Source organism: Schistocerca serialis, unplaced genomic scaffold (genome assembly GCF_023864345.2).
Source record: "Schistocerca serialis cubense isolate TAMUIC-IGC-003099 unplaced genomic scaffold, iqSchSeri2.2 HiC_scaffold_1261, whole genome shotgun sequence".
In the NCBI taxonomy this organism is placed as follows: Eukaryota; Metazoa; Arthropoda; class Insecta; order Orthoptera; family Acrididae; genus Schistocerca; species Schistocerca serialis.
The window spans coordinates 6395072-6420977 of NW_026047471.1; the positions used below are offsets into that span (position 1 = coordinate 6395072).

At 36.2% G+C, this 25906-nt stretch overlaps 1 pseudogene; it reads left to right on the forward strand.

Annotated features, from left to right (window-relative positions):
* The window catches only part of LOC126438168 (protein HIRA-like), a 445447-nt pseudogene extending 432830 nt beyond the window's left edge, over window positions 1–12617 (forward strand).
* Window positions 12618–25906: the final 13289 nt, after the last annotated feature.

Genomic DNA, 25906 nt, shown 5'->3' on the forward strand with positions numbered 1-25906 from the left:
GAAATGGGACATCGATGTGCGGATACCATCAGTCGTACCTAGCCACAAGCAAGGTTGAACCAGCTGAAGATGTCGGACAGTTGCTCTGAGCAAATATTGTGGCATTTGCACAACATGATCCAGCATTAAACCCGTGAAGACTGTTTACAACATATCTGCTGGGAAAGGGGACATTATTGCGATGCAAGTGATGCAGTGGAGCTGCGAATTGTGCAGCATTTGGTATGAACCAAATATAATAGTTCATTTTCCCTAAAACTGACTGCAATTCTGTGATATTGCGAGGAACTGGCAAATCTCATATGGCTAACAAATGTGACTGAAGTGGATGTACACCTTGACTGTTTGACATGACCAAGATACTGCAATTTAGGTTTAAAAAAGTCACACTTGTCCAGTCTACACTTTAGTCCTGACTCAGATAACACACAAAACAAACGACGTAAATTTGCAATATGTTCTTCAGGTGTATGACCTGCTATGATAATATCATCCAAATAGTTTGAATAGTTTGGCATTTTGCAGTCATCTGTTCCAAATCCTGTTGTAAAGTGGTGGGTGTGGAAGCACTGCCAAAAGGCAAACACAAATATTTAAATAAACCAAAATGGGTATTTACTACACACACTTTTTGAGATTCTTCACCGAGCAGTATTTGGAGATATGCATGGCGCAAACCAGTTTTTGAAAAATAGTGTCCATCAACTAATCTGTCCTTGAAATTCTCTGGCTGTGGCAGTAGATAAGTATCAATAACAGTTTGTGAGTTGACTGTAGACTTAAAGTCAGTGAATGCGACCTGGAGGTTTGGGGAGCAAGACCAGTGGACTTGTCCGTTAACTAGCTGATATGGGTGCAATAACTAGATTATATTGCACTTCTTTAAGTTCACCAGCGAATTTGTCCTGCAGTGCAATGGGAACAGTTCTGGCCCGGCAAAATTTTGGCTGAGCATTGTCTTTAAGCGTCTTATGTGCAACAAAATTGTTAGCTTTGCCTAAAACTTCAGAAAAGAGTTCCGGGAATCCTTTTAGCAGGCTAATTACGCAGTCTTCTGCATTGAATGCAGATGCTGACAACACATTGTCTTGAATGTTAAAGCCAAACAAATGATAAGAATCAAAACCAAATATGTTCTCACAATCGCGTGATTGCAACACTGTAAAAGTCACTGTTCGTGTATGCGAGTGATAAATGGTAGGCAAAGTACATGTTCTGAGAAGAGGTATGTCTTTTTCATTATAAGCCATCAGTTGTGTGCTAGTTTGAGAGAGGCAAGGGGGGCCTAACACTTCATATGTGTGACGATTTAGCAGTGTGACATAGGCACCCACCTCCAATTGAAATTTCACAAGTTTCCCACAAATAAGTAAATGAACGAAAAGTTTGTTTGACTGATGTATCACTGATGAATCTGGTGCAGCTTGCTAGTTGCAGACTTGGAATGTACTGCTTTTATGACATGAGCCTTGTGTCTAGATTTTTGTGAGTGGGGCAGATTCTTATTTTTGTTCTGTCACAAACATATGGATTGCACATGTCCTTTTCTACCACAGGCGTAACACAGAGCCTGTCGGGAGGGGCAGTCTTGGCGTTTGTGCTGTGAATAACACCGAGGACAAGACTTAATTCTGTTCACCTGTTTAGTGAACCGCTTACACAGTGTGGAACGTTGTTTACTCAGAGCGGCTAGTGCACGCCGCCAGTGCAGAATGAGGTGATCGCAAGCAAGGGACTCAACCCGACAGATAGCTGGCTGCTCAAATTAATGAGTCAAGAAGGCACCAGAATCGTACTGATCTAGTATTTGCACTACCTGCTGAAATGATGGATTGGACTGTTTCAAAATCTATTCTCTGAGTTTTACATCAGGTACTTTATACATGATCGCATCACGCAACATAACATCTGAATGTAAAGCACCGCAAGTACATTTGAATTTGCATTTCCTTGTCGTACCTTGCAAATCTGTTACCTGTTTCCAATAAGTTTGATCTGGCCTTTTTTGAAATTAAAGATTTGATATCTAGCTGCTACCACTTTCACTTGTTGGTCATAATTGTTAGTTAGAGAAGCGATTACTTGGTCATAATTAAGTTCACTTGGAATGGTGTTGAGGATACAACTTCTGGATAAGTCTGAACACTGTACTTTCTACTGTTGATAATAAATATGGAAGTTTCACCATACCTGGTACATTGTGGGCAATGATGTGGGCTTCAAACCACAACCACTCTAGCCATTCCTCTTCTTGTTCACAAAACTGTCAAAAAGTTAGTGTAGCAACTGTAGTAGGTGGTGCTTGTTCCGGCGGGTGCACAGCTTTGGCCAGCAGCTGCTACAACATGTTGAGTAATGTGGAGATTTGTTGAGTGTGGAACTGAAACACCTGCATTAGCTTTGTAGCATCTAATGCTTGCAGCTGCGGCGCCTGAGCAGGGGCCGGGCAGGTGGGGTGGGCATGTTGTTCGACACAAATGCAACAAATAGGCAAGGCAAGTAAACAAAGAAAGTAAAGAAAATTTCTGCAATGATGACCTGTAAACACTGATAAGCAAAAATGACAAGAAACTATTAAAGCAAATAATTGCCCCTGCAAAGTAAAGACAAAGAGTGAATTAAGGCACCAGCACAATATAAACGAAAATGCTGTGGCCGTCAGGCGCTGGGTTTGGCAGATACTCATCACCAAATGTGAGGTCTTGCCCATTTGTCTCGTATAGGATGCCTAAAGGATGCTGTGTTCTTGGAATGTTCTCAGAATTCATGTAAAATCACATTAATAGTTTTCTTACAAACAAGAAGAGTGACAATATTCAACGTGTATTTATAAGTGGTTGCAGGCGATGGGCAACATGCAAAATAAGTGTCCTTTGCTATATACAGTGTTCTTGCAAGCAATTGATATGGATCACATGTCACTGTTATTGTAGCACTCTCTGCTAGGTCGTGCTAGTGCTGTCCAAATACTGAGCCGATACTGAGCGACCAAGGCTGGCAGGAGCAGCGCTTATATTCTCTTCTTGTAAAGGTCACTCCTGTCATAGTGTGTTCTGATCAGTGCATCATTGGTTGACGTCGTTTCACTGCCTTCTCTTGTTTGCGTTCTTCATCTTTGTTCCGGCAATTGTGGTTACGCCAGAACAAGTTTTATGGACTGTATACCATAGTAACTGTTCATAACACAGTTACAATGTAATTATTTTTCACAATTAATGTTGTATGCAATATTTCTAATTGCAATTACAATTTAAAAAATATATATTACCTTGCACCACTACTGCTATCCATTTCTCTCTTTATAACCTTCTTCCCTCACAACCAGCTTTTACCATGTTTATTCCCCCCCCCCCCCCCCCCCCCCCCACCGCCACCCTTTTCTCATATTAGCCGTAGTAATCATTTTGAGATTGTACTAATACATTAATACACTGAACATTACAGTTCATTGTCCTTTTCTAAGTGATTGAAAATACACATGATTTCGCTTGGCAATGTTCCCATCAGAAATAATCTTGGCTCAATAGTTAATCCATCCTCCACCATTCTTATTTTACACTATCCACTTGAAGATGTCAGCAACAGAGTGAAATAGTGGAAGGAAATATAGTGAACATGCAGACCCTATACATGTGGGATAAATACTGAGAAAAAGAGAGAAGAAAACAGTTGTTGAAATGTGGTGGGGGGAATCACAAGATGATCAGTAGTGTATACATTTATTGAAAAATGTCTCCCATTGAAAACATAATCTAAGTTTACCAATGTTTTTAAAAAGTTTGTGACGTGATCGACAAAATACCACATGAGTGATTCCTACTTCTGTAATAAATTCAGAGAAAATGAATTGTAAATAATTGACACTCAGTATTGTGTACCAACAATCAGCTTCCAATAGTGTTCACAAGGAAAAGAAAAGCACTTGTTGTATTCTTTTTGTATGTCAGCACATAATAATGAAATATTATTCTTTAAAGTAAAACGAATAAAGTGGCCCCCTTCCCACTTTATGTCCAGGTCCCCAGTTTTAAATAGCCCTCCTCTCTTGGGTGACATATGTTGTCTGTGGTTATATCAATGCAGAAATACCAGTATCAATACAGAAATACCAAGAATCAAAAGTTAATGTTGCCAGATACTGCATTTTGAAAGACCAGGTTAAAATAGCAACAATATGGAAAGGATAGATTGCTACTCCACGTATCGGAGGCATTAGTCGCAAACAGGCACAGTGAAAACAAACGCGCGTGCGCACACACACACACACACACACACACACACACACACACACACACATATTCACAACTGACATGTACAAGGCCATTGTAATCTCCAGGTGCTAGGGCTGACTGCATCTAGCATCAGGAGATGACAGTGGCCACTTGTGCGTGAATTGCGGTTGTATGAATGTGTGAGACTTTTCTACTTCTGATGAAGGACCTTGTCCAAAAGCTGAATATTTCCAGCATACTTTTTCGTTGTACATGTCTATGACTTAATGCCTCCTCTATGAGCTGAGTAAAAGTCCATCCTTTCCACATTGATATTAATCCGTACACTGTATTTAATATGCAGTTTTGTTATGGTGGAACAATCTTGGATTCTCTTTCCTTAGAGTCTGTTTCTGTGTGGAATATGGTGGTTAGTGTACAGATACTCATATAAACTTGCTGTCAAAGTTTGCCTGTGAATGCTAATTGTATTATGGCATTAATAAGACAGTGACCCACACTTAGCCATCATAATAGAAATCACTCTTCTAATGATCCATGCGTAATGTCACAGCAGATAACCTTGCAAATGGTAGTCCTTTTTATAGTTGGTATAGGTGTGCATATGTGGACACTAACAGTTCAAAACTTCTCATTTATTTTCAGCTAGGCCTAGATTAAGCCTTTAGCTTGACAGTCTTTCATTAGTTCATGATTCTCAAGAAATAACTCCAATATATGCCATGTAATATGAATGTATGCTATATCATAATCACACGGTTGTAAGTTATGAAACTGGACTTCAGTGCAGCAGCAAGGATAAGTAAGTGATAAACATTTTCTTGCCACTGTAACATTGCTTTCTAAACATGAAAGAGACCATTCCTGTATTTGAGGGTAATAGGACAGGATTGTAAAACTGAGTCCTACAATAGATATTAAATAGGCTGTTGAATATGAATTAATAAAAAACTACACTTCCATTGTGTTGGCACATAGTATGTGTAAGATTATGCCTTCCCTTACAGCAGTAAGTATGTAAAGATAATTAAAATGCCAAATATAGAAAATGTCACCAATTTGTATATTTCTTTAACAATGTGCTACACCAAATTATATATCCCATTCTCTTCATAAGTAGCTGCTTTTCCTATTTTTAAGGTTGCACAGTCGAAAATAAATCTGTATTTGATTAAATATGTGACACATCCTCATGTACCAGTCCATGAAGTGAAGTGAACAGTGTTCTAACATCATGGTTGGACTGCCTGGCACAATGTTACCTCAGTGCACCACCTTTTCAGAAAGACAATCGGTATTACTAAGCAACTATCCTTGAACCTAGTACCAGTTGCAGTTTGCCTTTTGACAGCTTCCAGTGGGAATGAAAGTTTGAATTTTGACATTTTGTCTAATTATTGACTGAATTCAAAAATGTAGTATGCTGTCATAATTTACTCATTATGAGGTTTATTCTTATGTTAATAGTTTAAAACAGTAAGACAAGTACTGCAGCTAGAAACTCTGTCTGTGTGTGTGTGTGTGTGTGTGTGTGTGTGTGTGTGTGTGTGTGTGTGTGTGTGTAACTAGTGGCACATAAATATCCGGATTTTATTCATCCAGTACTTCAGAATGAGGGCACTTGGCAATTTCCAGTGAACTTTACACACAATTTCAAACATTAATGAAACATTTTTTCGCTGATTCCATCCACAGAGTGAAGAAAGGAAAAAAGTTTATCGGTCACTACATTTTCACTGTTTATGCAGTAAGATTTCGCCATCACATATGATTTTTTAACTTTTTATTTCTATGTTATTAACTATTCGCAACATAGTTTGTAGATAGTATCTACATATGCCTTTGAATGTACCTGCAAAATTATATCATTGTTGACACAGATTTCAGGTGGTATAATGTCATAAACAATGAGATGTGTGAAAAACTAGTATTTGCTTAAAGCAGATCGCAGATTACCCAGGCTGCATTCATCCAGTGTTTCATAGTGAGAATACTTATAGACTTCCAACAAACTTTAAGCATAATATCAGACCTTTTCCAAGTTTTTTCTCACTTAAATGCTTAATATAAAATATTCAACACATTAACTTCTATGTAAAATAATCAGACATTTGGAACATTTTATACATGGGAATTTTTAAACAGTTTGGGATTTGGTGGTAAGAAGCTGAACAGTTAGTGAATAAAACTGTATTCAATTCAAAATAGTAACTACTCATTTCACAGTGTTAGGCTAAATATTTCGTTAATAAATCTGAGTTTAATGTGGTCTTATTTACTTATCTTAGAACTCATGTAAAGGCTTAATAACACCGTCTTTCTTGAAAACTGCATTAAAAATTTTGATGGTCCTGGTTTGTGAAACTTGGTATGAATACCACACACATGAGCAATGTGCTACTGTGAGGGAAAAGAGTGGTAAACAATGCATTCTGCTGGTGAACACGTTTCCTGGTATCCTTTCGGTGAATCAAAACCTATTATTTGTTTCAGTTGCATATGAGTCAATCTGGTCATCCACTTCATTGATCCAGGAACTGTTGTTCTCAGGTGTTTGTGTGATATGACTGACTCTAATTGTGACTCATTAATCATGTACTTTTTATGTTTAGTAAATTTGCAGGACTGCATTTATATCTGTTAGGAATTAACTTCTGGTTTTTATACTAGCCTTATATTTTCTAAAGATATAACTAAATATTTAGTAAAACTGGCTACTAAATTTTAATGCACAATATTGGCCATAATAATTCCCCCACTCTCTGTGCATGTTCTGAAGCCACTTACAAACCAGGTGTGATCCTGATTAACCCTTTGACTGCTAGAGATGTGCTCTCTGCATTCTGTGCTGAGCATGGCTTTGTTGTCAGTGTTACTGCTCACCTAATGCTAGTACCTGTGCTAACAGGTGGTGTTCCAGGCATTATGAAATACTTATCATACAGTTTTAAGAAAACTATGTGGTGAAAAAATTTGATTTTTGCATATCTTACCATCTGATGTCTTCACTTGATAAAGGACTGAATTTCTTTTTGTTACCTGTCATAACTACTGTGCTGCATCAAATAAAGTAAAGCATTACATGAAATTTTAACGAGTTTGCATTGCATAGCCTTTGCATATGGCTGATTTTAGCTCATATATTGGTATGTACGAAATGTAGATAAAATATCAAAATGCTTTTGAAGACTGAGAGCACAAGAATATTTCGCTTCATTGTCAAAGCATTGGTTTTTATATCCAGTGGATGTTCATGCACAGAATGTGCAGTTCCATCCCTGCACATTGGGAATAAAGTACTCATAGCAGTTGTTATATTTCATTAATGGTTCAAGATATCAAAATGAGGATTATAGAAAATGACAGCATGAACCATACATTGTGTGATATGTAGGTGAAAACTTTTTTGTTCATGAAGATAAGAAAGTAAATTGTTCACAGGAGTTAGAGAATGGATGGAGTGGGATGCATAGACACATTAGTAGTGCTTAAGGAAAACCCGGAGGCTGCATTTTAACAGGTCCTTAGCATATGAGGAGCACGGGGAATGATGAGTTAACTCGCCCACAGCGATCAAAGGGTTAACAGGTTTATGGGAGTCCTGCAACACAGAGTACATCCTGTTACCCTTGTCCATGGTACTTTGAAGACTGACTATCAAGAACATTAAATTGGTTCATGTGATCAGAATTTTTTGCATCCATGCTGATGCCATGGAAAAGATTATTTTGTACTGTATAGTTCCTCCTGCTTGAATTTTGATACGGTACACTGAAGGGCCAAAACATTGTGACCACTTGTTTATAGCATGTTGCTTCACCTTTCTAATGCTATACACTATCAGTTTTGCTTGTCATCACAACTTTTTTCTATTTGTTTTAAAGAGGAAACATAGTTATATTGAAAACTTTATTGGCAACAAATACAGGAAAGTTTGAGCTATCGTTTGTTATCATTTAGACATCTTTCATATTGTGAGACCAACTGTCGTATTACTGTGTTGGAGGAGGCTGGGAATGAAACCAGCGCATGTAACTGGCATTTCCAGCTCTTAATTTGGTGGAAATGCTGACTGGAGGGCGGGAATTTCTTGAATGAATGTGAAGGAAAGATAGAAATTGCTGAGAGCAAGAACTGTATGGTGGAAGATAAAATAGTTCCTGCCAAGCTCCTTCACAACAGTTGTTGTGCAGCAGTCCTTATGTGGGTGAGCATTTTCATGGGTTAACACACCTGCGTTGAGCATTCTTGTTTGGAATGTCTCATCACAATTTCCACAATGTTTCATAGTGACAGTAACAGGCGGCAAGGCATTTGCCGTTCCATTGCTGGGCAGGCAGTTAATGGGCAGAATGCCCCTCCTGTCCCAGAACACCAAGCACCCACTTTCCCCACCAACAACGTCTCCTTGAACTTCGTCTTGACGGGAGACCTACTTCTCTATTCTACAAACCACTGTGAAGTGATGGCAGAGGGTGTGTTCCATTGTACCAGTTATCAGTGCTTTTTCCTGTTCCATTCATGTATAGAGTAAGGGCAGAATGATTGCTTACACACCACTTGTCTAATCTTGCCTTCGTGATCCCTGTGGAAGCACTATGTTTGGGTTGTAAGATATTCCAGGATTCATCACTTATATTTGCTTCTAGAAACATTCTAAGTAGGATTTCTCATTCCAGTTTGCATCTGTGAATTCAGTTCTTTCATCAGCTTCCTGACACACTACCATGTATCATTTCATATCCCCACAAATTGTTACACCCAAGTACTTCTGTGAGTTGACTGATCCCACTGTGAAGTTGACTGATCCCATCGTGAAACCGGTAATGTTGCTTTGATTCCAGAGTAAAGTCAACAACCCAAATCTCGGGTTATCTTCCATTAGGAACGTGGATGCACTCAACAACTGTGATATGACTTTCAAAATGACTTTTCAAACCCACATCTCATCACCTATTATGATCCTGTCGAGGAACTCGTCACAGTCATCATGGTTCTGCTGCAGAAATGTCACTGCTGCTCTGAAGCAATTTATTTTGCATTGGTTGTCAGGTTTATCAGTACCCACCTGCTACACACATTCTTGAACAGAAAGATGCCATTGATGTTGGGAAAGACATCAAGCATGAGGGGGTGCTGGTGTTCTGTAATAATTTTATCGTAGTCCACGGCTGTCATGTTGTCTTCAATCATTATCTCAGATCCCAAGGAAGTCCCTGTGAATTTTCTCTGTAGCTTGATACTGCTCCCAACATCCCTGTATCTGTGTCATGGTGTGTGTTTCGAGCTGCTGTTTGCCTGGATGACTGCATGTCTGTACATCAATCCAAGCAATAAGTTTCTATTAATCCATGGTCCAATCCAGATACTCTCATGCCTGCTGCAGTCATAGTTGACAATAGTTTTGAATCAACATGAAAACACATAGGGGTTATCTGTTGTTGAGTTCCATGCTCAGCAATATGAGTTGAACGGTGGGATCCTAAACTCTTGTGCCTGCACAAGCATTGTGCTTTGTGGTTAGATCTGCCACAGATCATAGCATATTCTGTATGTTGTTGTGGACTAGCACCTGACCTTCACATGCTGTGATGGGCTTGAATGTCCAATACCATGTCACCTACTTGGGATTCCGCCATCTTTAAAATGATTTTCCATAGATGAGTACAACAGTAGCATGTGAACAGTTGACTAGCTTTGCAGATTCTGAGATGCTCATTTCCAGGCACTGGGACAGAGTCCATTATGCCAGATGATTTCCTCATTTGCAGCCATATAATCACTACAATTATTCCACTTTCATATCTACTCTGTCTATATAATTCCCTTATCTCAGATGCCTCAGTGTCACCAGGCTGCATTCAGTCTAGCAGTAGCAAGTGGGCATAATATTTTGGTTCATCACTGTAGAGGTGAATAATGCAGAATGTTAATTTCGTGTGTCAGCTCTGCTCTCTAATAAGTGTTATGTGTGATATTTTCCAACTGTTGATAACTGTCCTATGTTCAGTGAAACTCTCCTCTTCTGCATCTGCCATAACACGGCATGGGAGAAGAATTTTGTAGTGGCCCAGATTCAGTATCAATTTCAGACACAATTTCATTCTTTTTTTTTGGAAGGGATCCTGATGTCACAGACAAATGAACAGATGGTTTACAGGCCAGTCATTTTTGGAGAAGTGGTATATACAGGAGTGAACAGTAACGAAAGTCCTTCTGGAACTTCAAGTATGTTTCTCTGGGCAATCTTCCAATACACGAACTTTCAGCAGCTTCCAGTTACTCAGCAGTTGATAAAGATGACTTTCAGTGGTGTATAAATTTCCCAAAACTCACACTGAGCCTAGAAGCAGTGTTCACAATGAGGTTCCTTTCTAATTAAGATTAATGGGCTCAATCTCACACCAACATTCACTAAATAGGGAAAGCTCTTGTAGAAACACTGGTAAGGATAAATGGAAACCAAAATAACTGATAAAGTCGTGAAGAATTTATAATAAAAAGAGGTGGTGCAGTTAAAAAAGTCACAGTATCTAAACAAAGTCCATTCGCATGGGACATACTAATTAAGAATTTTTTATTAAAAACATAAGAGTCTTTAGACATGTGACTTGTTACATCAGAACTGTGTAACTGGGAAACTGTTTTTGTCCTACTACCCATTGTACTTGTGGGAGTATTGAGCTTAAGAATAAACTATAGGAGATTTGTCTGTGAACCAAGTGGGCAAGATATTGAATTGTGATCTGGCTCTTTAAAAGAAACCTCTTCAGATCAATATGTCCTTTCCCCACTGCATTGCTTCTCAAGAAAGCCACATCTACTGCAATAAACAGCCTCTCTCAAAACATACAGAGGGACTGACAGTAGAAATTAAGATTCCAGTTTTGTGGCAAAAGAGAAGCCAATTCTGACTGGTTCAAAGATGGGAGGGGTGACAACAAACAAAGATAGATTGAAAAGACCAAAGATATAAATAGATGCCCGAGAAAACAGAAAGAAAGTACTGCATTGTTTGAGCCCCTTTCTCATTGTGAACTCAAGATGGGAAACAAGCTCCCCATCTTCTATATGCATCTTGTCATTAATGACTCTTCTTTCTCTTTCTTTATTTTGTGTTCCTTATCAATATGAACTTTTACTTTTCCTCTTATATTTTTTAGAACTCTGTGCCTCATTCAGTAAAAGAAGAACCCTTACAGATTTACTTTGATGTCCATCTCTCTATGAAGAGAGACTTTTTTTTTTTCAGGAATGGGTAGCTGTATCAAATTGAAATTTATGTCTGATACTAAAGACTATGGTTCCTTGGTGGTGTAAAACATTTAAGTTTCTGAGTCAATGTAATCAAAAGATATAACCATTTATGTCGTCTGTTTTGATAAAAACTCACTCATCAAAACCTATAGAGGAAATATCTATGTACGTAATTAAGCTTGTACTGAACCCTCAAAGTGCAAGTCCTACTTACACTTCTCTGGTTTTCTTGTTTTGTTTCCATTATCATCTTGCAATTTCTTATAGGTTTTATGTTAATCCTTGACATTCTTATTATTATTAACAGTTCTTACCTTACTCCGTTTGTCTGAAGACTGAGATGGTACATCGAATGACATTGAACTCTTAATTAACAGGCATGGGGCTCAATCCCCATCCATTCAACCATATTTAGTTTTTCTCCTCTAGACCATATTTAGGATAGTATCATTACAGATATGGCCTTTTGCTTGACCAACGCTCCAACTAAAATTGTGATCTATCTCAGATGACACTGACACTTTTCCTGTTGTGTTTCTGTCCTAATCCATATTTTCAATGATTTTACATCTCCTCTAAAACATGTGCATCTTTCTTTTGCTTATTCCTCATCTTTCTTTCTCTTTCTGCTGAGGGAATACTTAAAAATTCCAAGATGTAGAAGGTCAATCATGCTTTCTAATTTATGTGTGTAACAACCTTGCTTTATTTCTTTCTTCTTTGGCTACAAGGTTATATATGTTCTTCTTGAGTCTTGCATATGATTAATTTTCATTTACTGTTAAAATAACTTTGCAAGAAATTTCCTTTGATGGTTTTGCTCTGCTTTAAAGGTCTGGAGTCCAAATTACGGCTAATCTGTAATGGTCTGCTGGGTCCCACACACAGCCATTCAAATCAAAGCAAATCTTGGGAAAACACAATTATGGTGAGTACAATATCTGGACTTGTGGGTGTGTTGTCAGTAATATTACATCTTCATGATTTTGTTCTGTGTTCCAGGGGTTTTCAAAGCACGTTTTGCTACGAGAGATACTTTCTCTGATGGGCACGAATCTCAGATTGCAGAGACTACTTGTTGAATATAGTGACTAGCTCACACAATTAGAACAATCTGCTCAGTTATTTAATGGAATGGAAAATCAGTGAGAAGGTTACCAAAAAGTGTTTTCATTACACAGAATTTCGTGAAAAGTTGTGTAATACAGGTGCAATTTTGTGAAGTGATTTGCCTAATGACAAAACGTTTATTTTATTTTTTAAATAGTACTTTTAAATAAAATTATACTTTGTATAACTGCTGTTCTGTGGAGTATCATGCTAAACAACATTGTGGTGTCAGTGATGCATATTTTTCTGTCTTACTGTCACCACAAAGTTAGAGATATTCAAACATAATTCATATGGAGACATGAGCAATGTGTTCAGTAAGAAAACTTCACTGCCATGTAGAACACTAGTGTCCCACCTCAGGCAACAAATTATTATTTGTTATTTTGTGTGTGTTTGTACCTGTTCTTATTTGTTCTGCTGTTAAGTGATAAGAAAATCAGTATATTTTAATAAGCAACATCTTACGTTATCAGTATTCGTCACATAACATTCTCAGAAAAAGATATGTTACTTTGAAAGACTGCTACCCTCACAACATTCAACTGTAAATAAAAACATTGTTTTATAATAAAACAAGAAAATCCAAACAAGATTTTTCAAAGAGCTTCATATAAAAATTGTAATGCTTGTCATTGCTCTGTGTTGTTTATTCATTTAAAGGCAGTGTGTTATTTTTGTATTTAAAGGCAGTATTGTTAGTCATGTAAAACATGGATAGTGATCACATATTTATTTAGGTTACTTGTGTCTTTTGTAAAGTTTTCATATGTTATTTAATTGTTTGATTAAGTTCAGTTAACTTAGTTTCTGTGATATTAATCTGCAAAATAATTCTGAAATAGTTGATTATTGTGTGTATGACTTATCATCACAAAAAGACTGACATAAATGGGAGTACTAGTGTCTTGATTTTAAACTTAATTTAAGAAAATGTGTTTGTTACAAGTCATAGTTCTAGCTGATACATTCCTCTGCCTCATGTAGCGAATGAAAATAATTGATATTCATCAATTCATGAATGCTGAAAAGTTATTCAACTACAACTGTGTTCATTCAATTACTTTTAATAACAAATGTGAATAATAACTGGTTCTTTTCTTCTGAGGACCAAGCCATGTCAGTTAAATTTGTCATTCTACTTTTTATTATTTTATGCATAACTTCATTCTGTAGAATTTTTTTCTTTGGTGTATGCACACAAAAGACTCCTATTGAGAAATTGTTCAAAATTCAGCTGTTGTTAGTCAGTATAAAACGCTTTAGAAACCCTGTAAAATAGTCTTTTCGTGTTGATTTTATACACAGCTCTTCATCATTATAGAGCAGATGCGCATTATCTTTTACAAAGAGACAATAATAATAACTGATTTCTCACCAAATAAATTTAATTGGTAATTGTTTTCTGTAAGTAATGTTTTTGTGCATTCGCATTCTTATGCATGTGTGAATGTGCAAGTGAGATTTGTTTGAATGTGCAAGTGAGATTTGTTTGAATGTGCAAGTGATATTTGAATCTGAATGGATGGATAATTTGATCTGAGTTTATTGTATAAAACTGTATGTTACAGGAGTGTGTACCTTGAAGGAATAATTGATTTTATTTAAAACATTCGTTCAACATTTTTTTAAGATTTTATTTAAATGTACACAACATTAAATAGCCTTATTGCAATTTGAAATGCAAAATGTGTAGCAGTGGCTGTGATTGTGTTTCATTCTGGATTATTATTTAAAAGGAAAGTAAATTACTGTATTTTTTCATTCATTGGTGTGAATTATGATTCACATTTTAATACTGATAAAATTTGAGTAATTGCTTCATACCTAAGTGATTTGGTGAATAAGTATTTCATTCAATTTGAAGTTCTGTGTTTGTTCATAAGTGGAGCACTTCCTGCAATCATCTTCTAGTGATAGTTTATAATGACATGAGATGACATAAATTAATTGGAAATATTTGACAATCAAAATTACAAGTTTTTACTTTTTTTTCATGTGACTGTCATATACCATACATTTAAACATTTGTCACATTATTTTGTGTTTTAGATGGGCCGTCTCAGTTTCCTTTCAGGCTAAGTTTGAGCGTTTGCATTTATTCCACATTTTCGTGTGGTGGAATTTGCAAAATCAGTAACTTTTCATCAAAGACAAAACTTTATTGCTTTGTACAGTATGGTACTAAGGACTCCCATTAGTAATTTATTGTTATCTTGTCTTGGCTGTTATATTTCATAAAATGAAGCGGCAGACCACGCACTTTCTTTCCACAAAGTTAGGATGCTTTCTTGTCATTGTAACAGTGACAGCTTTATTTTTCTATGGTGACCTCAAGCAAAACATTGGAAAAAAAGGTGAAAATTGCTACAAAAGTTAAGATATTATGACTCAGCCATTTTCTTCAACTTTTGTCACATTTCTGTAGGAACTCATCACTGACTACATGATGAGTAATGAAATGGCCAGCCACCTCAACATTTGTTCTTCCATTTTTAAACAAGTGATTGCACTGCTGCACAACACCTTCGCACGTCATACTCTTTCTTTTTTGAATGATTTCTTGAAGCCTTCCGCTGCCATTTTCTTTGTTTCTTGTATGATTGTGCTGTGTTGGCCTAAGGCTGAAATTGAACAATCGTACAGGAAATAAAGAAAATGGCAGCTGAAGGCTTCAAAGAATCATCCAAAAAATTCATTGCAGCTGCGGATTCTTATCACATTGAAAATTGTACTCTTTCCATAAATAGCACAAATTTTGTGATAAACAGGAACATCTGTGATGGTTTTCTTGAGGAAAAAAAATAGTATTATCTCTCAGGGAACAAATCTAATGGTGTTTGGAAGTGCAGCATTCATTTTAAATGACTCCTGCAGAGAAACAGGCAACTATAAAAGTTTGTCACTAGTACAGATGGTGAACTAATGTACACATTGGTACAGGACTAGCAATTTAGCCTTTCTTGAGTCCAAGTCATCCTCATTCACCATAAGGCACTAATGGAAAAGTACTTCATTTTATGAACAATATGTAAAATTGACTGTCATCCCTAAATTAGACAGTACTTATAATGCCAATTGTTCATGATGTAAATTCCGATATTCATTACTGTAGAATATTAGTGTTTACAGACAAAGTTGAATCATAAATATTTGTCATTATGCTATGATAATGGAAATTCCAGGATTGGAACAATAAACTAAAGTGAGGAAAGGCAACATTTCATCTGTAGTTATTGATCATGGGGCATACAAATATGTACAATTAACTGTTGAGCTGTCACTGTTAACGTTTCAGTACATGTTCTTTCATACATAACCACTCTATAGTGTGTCAACATGACCAGAAGTGGGTGCATTGAGAGAGAGAGAGAGAGAGAGAGAGAGAGAGAGAGAAAGAAAGAAATAGATCATATAAATCAACAACAAGTGAGTAGTTGTCTTAACTCAATTTTGTTTTCATCATTATGAGCTATATCTCAATAAAATGAATAACCTTAGTGCCTGAAAAGAAATACCTACTTGCGAACACTGGCAGTATAATTGAGTCGTGTCCAAGAGGAGCAGGATTCAAATCCCAATCAAGCTGTCCAAATTTAGATTTTCTGTTGTTTCTCTAAATCAGTTTGGGTAAGTGATTTTTTGCAAAGAACATAGTCAGTTTCCTTTCTCATCCTTTTCCAATTTGAGCATGTGCTCCATCTCTGTTAAACTTTAATCTTCCTTCCTTCCTTTTCTTTTTATCTTTCCTTCCTTCCATTCTTTTCTGCATGTGATATGCCATAACAACAATAATTGGAACAGATCTGATATGCTAACAAATTTAAAAATGTTTTTAAATCTTTAGCTTTCGTTAGTGTAGGAAGGAAGTCCTGCCCTCATGTTGTAAAGAGAGGAGCTGTGTAAATGGAGTAAGCTCTTGCTGTCTCATGCAATGAAACCCACAGTATAAATAGGACTTAAGCTTCATATTTAATACTCAGCATTTACGAAGATGAAAGTGACACAAAGAGTTAACTAATGCTTAAATGTGTTATCAAACTAAAATTGATTTGTACGCTGACACACTTAGTGATTATATATATATTGCTACAATATACAATGCTTGACAAAAAGAAGTGAAGCACCCAAAACCAACAAAACAAAACTTGGGTTGAGAAGCTGTGTGGTGTTACTTCAATGACTATAGAGTCAAATTTATAAAGAACTTCAGAGCACGAATCCACTTACAAGTATGATGTTGCACCCCCTCTGGCCTTGAAGCATGCACTGATCTGATTGGGAAGGGTATCATAAAGCATTTTATCCTCACCTGAGGCATGTTACTTCACAAATGTTCTAACTGGTCCTTGACATTTTTGATAGTGACACTAGGATGGAGCTGACATCGAAGCTTGTTCCACACATTCTGTGGGGGACAGATATGGGTATCTTGTTGGCCATGGGAATACCTCAACATCATGAGGACATTTAATACAGAAACATGCCCCCTGTGAACAAGCATTATCCTTATCAAAAATGTCACCACGAGGGAGAATACTTGAAAATACAAGATGCCGGTGACATACAGTGGTGCTGTCAGTTCCTTCAATCATTACCAGCCACATCTGAAGTAATATACAGTGGCTTGCCACATCATGATGCTAGGACAAACACCATTGTGCCTCTCCAAAACATTGAAAGAATGGGACCCGTACCCAGGTAGCCACCATACTCACCGATGATAGTCATCCAGAGTCGTGAAGAATTGAAATACATGATGAGAACAATATGTTGTCATCCATCAACAATCCATGCTTCCTGGTAATGACATCACTCAAAAGGCAGCAGTTATATGTTGTGGTGTTAATGGCAGCCTATGTATAGAACTGTAGTTTCATAGTCTGGGTGCTGCCAGTCTCTGATTAATTATGGTTCAAGGAGTCCATTACTATTTCTTGGATCCTCCCTTGTAGTTGTCAGACATGCTCGATTGGAACCTAGACAAGTACACCAGGTCTCATGTTCCAATGCAGCCCAACATCAAGCCACTGTCACATCTGAATGCCCCACAAATTTGAATAGTCCTCAATTCCACCAGCTGGCCAAATGGAGACCAACAACGAGGCATCTTTCATACTCTGTAGGGTCTGATAACGCTGTCTGACACAAGTATGTAACATCTCATTGTCCTTCATAGTGATTGCTCAACATCTGATGCTGTTTGTGCCCCTTATACCCTCTACCACACCATGGTAACAACACTAAACATGAATAATGCCCTCAGGTGGCCATTCTAACAGCTACACAGAACTGCAGCTCTATAATCTTTTACAAACCCACTGATGCTGTGCGCACATTGACATCCAGCAAGTCTTCTGGGTGCTTCGCTTTTTTGTCTAGCAATGCAGATACAATTTCTGTGTTTGATTGCAAAGATTGACAATGATGGGAGAAAAAGGGCTACTGGCCCACAGTCTTCTAATGTTTGCTGGAGGGGTCAAAAAACAAAACATATAATATTTGCTGCAATGTGGAATGGATTCATTTCTGTAATTTAGAGCCATAAATTCTAATTTGTACAGGACTTTAGTGCAGTACAAACAGTAATGTATTGTATGTTATAATATAGGGCAGGAAATGACATATGTCCCAACTCTTGTGTCTGGCTAGTAGGCATGTCCTGTTTTGTGATGCTCAAGTAATAATATCAATAATAATAGCCAATTCTGTGTATAGATATTTATATTATAGTTGTGCATGCTTTATTATACTGTTAGGCAGAACTAATGTATTGTGTTTTAACAGTGGCATCTGATTTTACATACATGCATAGATAAGTTTCACAAACTGTACAGTAAGTAAACACAGAATGTGAACTAACTCGCCATATCCCCATCTTGGATAGCAGTTGCAGTCTTATACAACAATTTCAGGCATGATGTTAATACTTATTTTTGAATTAACAGCAGAACAACACGCTGTGAATTGCATAACTAATTTCTAATATTTAAATTAATGTTTTGTTGTTTATTCCCGGCCAGAGTATATTTCTCCAGTATTTAACCCACTCTGATGCCCTTCTGAGGATACTGCTCTGTTGTTTCAAAATGTGCTCGGATTGTAGGATGCAAAGATTTTCTTATGTGCAAAGTTAAATTGTAAAACATAATAATGGTTGGAAATAATGCACCTATTTAACTTAAGAATCATCAAGATCTTGGCATTCCTTTATTTGTAGTTGAAGTTAATGGAAAACACATGGAAGGAAAAGTCATATAAGAGAAAAATAGTTGAGCCTTTTGAGTCTTGTGTTGAGAAAACACAATACACAGAGCAAAATGAAACCTGTTGTGAAATTGATCAGTCTAGCATTAGATATCAAATCAAATTGTAGATTCCTCAGGGAAGATGTAAAAATAATGTTGGTTACATACAGGAACATGCATAAAAGCACACAAATTTTGTACACGAATGAATAGGCAGGCAAGAAAATGGAACATGAAAGAAAGAAAGAAAATAGACTAATTGTAGTATGTCCTCATTTTATGGTTATAATAGTTATTGTACAGTAGTTTAAATATAACATCAAATACATTTTATTTGACTAGTTAATCCATAAATAAGTAGTATAAACCTTTCTATGTAATTGACCTGATGTGTGTATGCCCTGGAGGTGGGACGTATGAAAGAAATTGAGACTTGTTATTGTAAACTTTCGGTCATGTAATTATCACCTGCTTCTTGATTTGGAATGCCCACATCTCAACTCCTGTTTGAAAGACTTAAAATCATAATAATTACTAGAAATGAGATTTGATGCCGAGGGTGGGTGTAGAAAACTTTTAACCTTTTGCAGGACCTGACACTAAATTCTACTGTCAATTTACAAATTGCACATAAGTGCAGGAAAAAGTTGGAATTACACCACATTATGAGGACTGATGATCCAACTTCAGTACCTGTATTTGTATATATTTCTCATCACACTTATACAATGATTTTCTTTTAAAGTGTCTTCCAGCACTGATATGTTTTCTGGCCCAGTGTATATGGGATAACTACGGGGTGTTTGCCTCACAATGATCAGATTCTTACTTCACACTCATTTTTTTATTACTCATTGAATGGAAATGTGTTTAGAATCTAGAGTTCTGCTTCTGAGAAGGGACTTTGTCTGAGAGCTGATATATTTCTAGTATTCTTTCCATTGTGCCTTTCAGCAACTCAGTGCCACCTCTGTGTGGTGAGTAACAAACCTGTCCTTTCCATATTGTTCAAAACATGTTTACAGTTTTCTGAATTACTGCTCATTCAGGAGGAACATTTCATGTAGGATCTGTGGAAGAGCCATTAGCATACCTCTTTTTGTTTTGTTTTCGTAAATATGTCGTTTTGTATATCATTGAGGATCTCCTCACTGAGGATCTATACAAGGAAAGGTACATCTTATCCAGCCTACTGCAGAAACAAGTAGGAATCACCATACAGTTCTTCCATTATGCAAAATATTGCAATAGGTTTGTTTTTGTGTTTACTCTTCAAAAAGTGTGCAACAGATATCTGGTCCAATGTGCTGGCTATTTTTGCAGTGTCTGCTGTTTGTTTGCATTATGTTGCCACATGTGTATCATGTTTCAGACAAGAAGATACTGAACTTCAAAACTCCCTGCATATATGTTGAGTTACAACCTCATTTACCTTACATTTATTTCAGCACCAAACAATTTTATCTAGTTTCTTGTTCTTTGCTGATAACCTTTGACTAGCTAAATAAGTTAAGCAAATTATTAAGTGTACCGAAACTTTAGTTGTTACATTTTCTGTACATTTTTTACCTGGAGTCTGTGCCTGTGACCCAATGTTGTACAGGATTGGTATTATTGCCCCTACTTGTACACTGTTTTGTTGTATTTTCCCAGAAACTAGCTGAAAAGAAACCTTTAGTTCCATAAGCAAAGAGAACTACTTCCTTTTGAAGTTTTGTCAAATTAGTGTGCACATACATATTGAACACTTCATTGTAAGGATATTTCACATTGATTTTCGTTTATTGTGGGAAGGCTCAGATGATGTATTTTGTTCAGCTTTTAAAAGAGCTCTCACGTCAACACCAGTTATTGCCTAAAATCCACAAGTCTTTTTAAGAACAAGTAAGCCTTTAAATTTAAATAGTGAATTCTAATGACATGATTTACATACATCCTCAAGTCTCATCTATCAGGTTGGAATAAGTCATGACATCTGTCATTGCACACAATTGAATAGTGAAATAGAAGTATTTTTAACCAAAATAATCAACCATGATAATGCTCTGAGAGTTCCAAAAAATAGTCATTATAACTTTTATTTATGACACATTCAGTTTTGATTTTCATTGTTCCTTTTCACCATTAACATCTTCTGCTTTGGCTGCAAGTTTCCTATGGGGTGTAATAATGGAGCCAAGTTTTAATGTATAGTCTCACAATGACACCAGAAGTCCTTCGGATTGTTTCACTTTCTCCAAACATCATTTTATCTGTCCTCCCTTGATCATTTTTGATTTGGAGTCAACAAATGAGGTGCAAATTAAACACTGAGCTTTATTCCAGACTTCATCTACCAGTTCATATAAGATTTGAATCATTTCATGAAAGGTGATTTGATAATCTTCTATGACAGTACTGTAAATTTTGTCAACAAATTCTTTAAAAGAAACTTAGTGTGTGCCCAGAATATACCAAATCTTCAGGATTGAAACAAGTATATTCAGATCAATTTTTACTGTAGTAGAAGATCTTGAGTACTAAGTTAGTAGAACCATGAACTTCTCTCACTGTCTTTTTTTTCAGTCCATTTTTTGTAAATAAAAATGTAATGTGGATATATTTGCTCATATTTGTTTATTCGTGACACCAGTAATGTACTACCACTCCAGACAGACAACAGTATGCTGCACCTATTGGAAAGATTGAACAAAACCATTACACACTTCATTGACAAGATTTACTTACAAAAATTACTTTTTGTGCTGCTGGTTTCAGTTACTAATTAGCCTGTGATTGATGGAGTTAAAAGACAGTCCAGTGATCTTTTGCTGAAAGCCATCCTTAATACTCCACCACATATAGGACCTGGTTTGTGCAAGATTTACTAGAAGCTAGTTGCTGTATGAATTCATATTATTGGATGTTTCCAATTTGATTTAGTGCCTGGTGAGGAACTGAACTAGCTTAAGTGGTGCAAATATTCATATTTTAAAACAAATGGTTGAAGAATGCCATCGAATAGTGAGTTGTTGTAATATTTCCTGTTTTATAATTGTACAGCTCAAGAATAAATTTTATTCTGAAAATTAATATTTGTGTTGAATGAGCATAGTGTTTGTGGTGTGCTAATTAACAAGTCTTTGATTCCTTTTCAAGTATCTAGCCTTTCTCTATGTTTTCAGAATCTGTAGTTTGACTATAGAGATGTTCATCAATTACAACAGCCATTTCCATGTGTGTTGGCCCAAGTTTTTAATTTGTTTGGCCCTCAGTTCATTGGCATTATTCACAAAAGACCAGCTCCATATCACACTTGCACCACAGTACTCTTAATCAATCTGTGTGGTCTGGGAGAGACTGGTTAACAAAATATTTCTGACTCTGTGTTGCATCCCCAAATAGACAAAAATGTTACCAAAATAATACTCTTTCCTCCATTATCATCAGTAAAGGGAGGAGGGTAGTTCACTGATGAGTATCCTTTGGAACTCTGTTGTTTGTCTCCTGTTAAAGCCAAGGTTTGTAGTGGCAGCTGAAGCCACCCATCATGACCTCATGGTAACTATCATGACCTCATGGTAACTATCACCGTCAGGTTCATTAAAGAACTACTGCTTGTCTGGCAGAACATGCACAGAGGTGGTGCAGTACTGTGAAGTTTCTACAGTATACATTTGAATGTTGTCCAGCAGTGAGTCTGAGATGATATAATGACTTGGTCTGGTGACGATTATGCTGTTGTACTGGTTGTGTGGTCATTGTGGCATGATGTTCATGCCATTGATTTGGGTCAGTGCCACGAAGCTCTTCTGCAGGTCTTTTGTACTAAGAGGATATTGCGTGGGTGTTCTTGCACTTGTCCAACAATACAGTATCCTTGTTAGTAGTAGATCCTCAGTATTGATTAAGTTGTTGTCATGGAACTTCAGGTGTGGAGGTTGGTATTTAATGCTGACATTTACCAGCATTTCCAGGGATGTGGCTAATTATGTTTAGTACAGTGGAAGGAAAAGGAAAGAACTGCTGAAGGTTTGTTGTTGTCGGCATTCATGCACTGTCCTCTTATTGAATTCATCTGAGCAGTATAAAAACCAATGTTCTTTTAAGTTTGTATTTTTTACAGACTGCAAAAGATGCTGAGTCAAAATTTGAGCAGTTTCATCTGACTCTTCAACAAAATTATGAAGTTTAACTTCCTTCCTTGAGACTGAAACATCTTTTAACAACAGGAACAAATTCTGCAACACTTCTGTTTGAGTTATCTGTCATTACTGTTCCATAATTAATGTTTTCTAAAGAATGCAACACATCATCACGAACAAATGCCGAAATTACATCAACAATAATTGTTTAAGTTTTGCTTCTAGCAAAAGAAAATTTAGGATCATATAATTTTTTAACTAGGTTGGACGTGCAGTATGATACTTAGAGACTGAGTTCATGTGTAGCTGTGTAGAAGCCTCTTTAGCAGCACACTCTGCATAAGTAATATTCCCACATTTCTCTTTAAAAAAACCTTTTCATATCTACATCTGCACGAGTACTCTGCAAATCACACTTGAGTGCCTTGGCAGAGGGTTCATCAAATCACCTTCACACTAATTCTCTATTATTCCACTCTCAAACAATGCACAGAAAAACGAACACCTATGTCTTTCCATGTGAGCTCTAATTTCCCTTACTTTATTATGATTATTGTTTCTCCCTTTGCAGGTCAGCATCAACAAAATATTTTTGCATTTGGAGGAGAAAGTTAGTGAATGAAATTTGGTGAGAAGATCCTGCTATAGTGAAAAACACCTTTGTTTTAATGATTTCCAGCACAAATTTTGTATCATGTCCGTAATACTCTCCTTCCTATTTCTCAATAATGCAAAAAACATTGCCCTTCTTTGAACTTTCCCTTATGCTTCATCAAGCAGTAGCAGTAATAGCACTCCTATGTTTAGTTGTCTACATGATTTTTAATATCACCATTTTCTTTATGTACAACAGAAAATTCTCCAGTACATAGTGCACAATAAACACATTCATTGTTACTGTCATTACACAAATAAAAAAAAAATGTTCCTGCTGCAGATTAAAATTAAACATGCACTTTTTTTTGCCCATTGCTAAACAATGAGACAAAAACAGCTCTCGATCCGATGTTGGCTGAGAGAGGCACAGTCGTAAGAGGATATTTAAAAATGTGATGTCGAACATATAAGTTAAAAAAAAAAAAAAAAATCAAACTAGTCACTAAATTCTCAAACCCCAAACATTTTTGCAGCCCCTGTTACTCTGGACAGCACTAAAAACCAGGACTGTCCAGGTTAATCGTGGACATATAGTAAATCTATGTAGAGTTCCCAAAACAATAAAACAGGCTAAACTGATTTATTAAATAACATGGGAAGTTGAATCACTGTTCCTTTGCCATTAAATATAATTGCTGCATACTCTATGCAGAGACAGACTTGACAGAATTATATAAATAGGAATTTCCTGACAGATTAAAACAGCATGCTGGGCCAGGACTCAGACCTGGACCTTTTCAAAGGATCCATTTTTGAGTTCCATCCCAGCACCGTGTTATAACTGCCAGGAAGTTTCAAATCCTGTACAATCTGCCATCAGAGTGAAAATTCATTAATTATGTAAAGTTACTTTAAAATATTACAAAAATTATATAACTATGTATATAAAAGTGGAAACCCATGTTTATTTTCTTGGAGTGGAACTTTTCTAGATGATGTCAACTCAGTAAAGAAACAGAAGTACTATGCAATGTATCACTGCCATTTTATCATGTACATGAAACAAATAATTGTTCATCTATGTTCTATGATTATATGAGTGCTCAGGCAATTACACCAATGTGTATGGAAAGATATGCTAACATAAATAAAAAAAATTGTTTTTCTCCAAGACAAGCTATGTAACATTTTCTTAAATGTGATTCTTTTTTAAATGTGAATTATGCAAAGTTATTTTGTCATTTATTTATACTTTCATTTGTTAGTTGTGAAATGCATAAAACAAAAGATGGCAGATTAAAATGATACAGCTGGCATTGTCATTTCAGTGAACTATTGTGCTCCTTTAGTAAACATTCTCAATATTTCTTATGCATTTAAGATATTTAGTGTTTTTCTCACTTTTGCATCATCTGGTCCAGTCTATACTTGCAAGAGATATAGGTAAGTATTGCAGTGGTGTGACAGAACTATTTTTGTATTTTTTGGTCTGCAATCTCCTTTAAACAGTTTCATTGTAGAAAAAGTGTTTTGTTTTGTATTTGCAATTACATTTGTTACTCACAGTATACATAAAACAAAAGATCGTAGATGAAAACAATACACCAACCCTTTTCATTTCAGTTAATTTCAATGTTCCATTAGAATACATTATCAATATTTCTTATGTGTTTCGGAAATTCAGTATTTTCCTCACTTGTCCACATTTTTGTCCCATCTGTAATTGTGAGAGATATAGGGAACTCGTTTATTGTTGTAGTAGAACTATTATTACCTTCTGTGATATTTACTATATCTTTTCTGATTACTACAGGCTACTTATGGCACTTGACGGACTTTCATTATGATCCTCACTTTTCTTTGCATGGTGATATCAATTATCGTGAGTACTGAAATGTTTACTATGTATACTGAAGTGAGTATGCTTAAATAGATTAACTCTTAAATTTGTATTGTATTATCAGAAAAGTTATTTATGGAAGAAAACAGTATATTTCATCTCCCTTCACTTCTGTTTGTTAAAAAGTCTTGAAAAGCTAAGTTCTGTATTCATTCTTTTGCTCTCTTTACATAACCCAACTTTTAACCTAGCAAGTCTTTCTTCCTCCTCTTCCCCAACATATTTCTTGACAAATGCTGCTGAGATGTCTGCAGTGTTGTATACCTGAATCAACAGAAGTATATTTTCCTTGAAGGCTTTATTAATGTGTTCCTTAGTTTTTGTTATTTCTGCTTTACATGAAAGCTTAGTTCAATTTTTCTAATACTTTAGTTTATTCTATGTAAAAAATGTAGCCTGTAAATATCTTTTTACTCGTGGCATTAAACACAAGTTAAT